Raw genomic sequence first — 858 nt, 5'->3', positions numbered from 1 at the left:
TGTTGAAATCTATAACTCAGTCACATAAGAATCTTCACCAATGTTGTGTTTTCCTGCCGCTAGGATCGAGCGCTGGGCGCCATTCCGTACCTACTTGGCCGGTGGCTTCGATTTTTCATGTGATTTTGAGGATGATTTCGATGGATGTATTGATTTTATTGATGAAATTATATGCATTAGATGTGTATAGATCTATATGTATAAATTTTGATATAATCCAGATCCTGTAAATCGTTTTTATATAATTAAATGGAAAGCGTTTTCAGTCATGTTTGGTTGGGAGTCAGGAATTTATATAATTTTAAGGACAATTTCTATATTTAAACTTACTTAATTAATATGGTTGTTGCAATTGCATACATATAAAATTCTCTACATATAAATTTTAACACAAAACAGATCCTCTAACTTGCTTTTACAAATTTAAATCGAGAGCATTTTCAGCCAGATTAGACTGAGTGAGTCCGGTCTAGCGTTAATAGTGATGTTTATCCTCTTCTTCTTTGTGAAACTGCTGTAACTTCGACACTAAATTTAGAGACGCTAATATAAATTTAGATCAGTTTGACCAGTTGTAAACGCAGGTTATCTAAGTAAACTAAGGCCCAGATGAATACAATTTTACATGGTAAAAGCTAATGATTGATATATGTAGTATAGTCTAGCAGAGAACACAGCTTCCCAAATATTGTGTTCTTTTATTAATGAGATTTGCTGTAATCTAACAGAATATGATAACAAATGTTGCAACATTCAAGCTAGTCTTCCTACACTTTTTAAGTATTGCGCGAAAGTATAAATCATGAAAATAAAACACGTGTCTTGCGACTTTGAATTGATCAACTACCGATGAAAGAT

The 858-nt window shown here is 32.6% G+C and overlaps 1 protein-coding gene across 1 annotated transcript in view; it reads right to left on the bottom strand.

The window, feature by feature from the left end:
• The window catches only part of LOC135211842 (another transcription unit protein-like), a 68,237-nt gene extending 68,131 nt beyond the window's left edge, over window positions 1-106 (bottom strand). The window contains 1 exon segment of the mRNA XM_064245050.1: window positions 14-106. The gene's annotated coding sequence lies outside the window, so the exon portion shown is untranslated.
• Window positions 107-858: the final 752 nt, after the last annotated feature.

Source organism: Macrobrachium nipponense, chromosome 40 (assembly GCF_015104395.2).
Source record: "Macrobrachium nipponense isolate FS-2020 chromosome 40, ASM1510439v2, whole genome shotgun sequence".
NCBI lineage: Eukaryota > Metazoa > Arthropoda > Malacostraca > Decapoda > Palaemonidae > Macrobrachium > Macrobrachium nipponense.
Note: the sequence above shows the minus strand (reverse complement) of the source record. Positions and strands in the feature narration are given on the sequence as shown.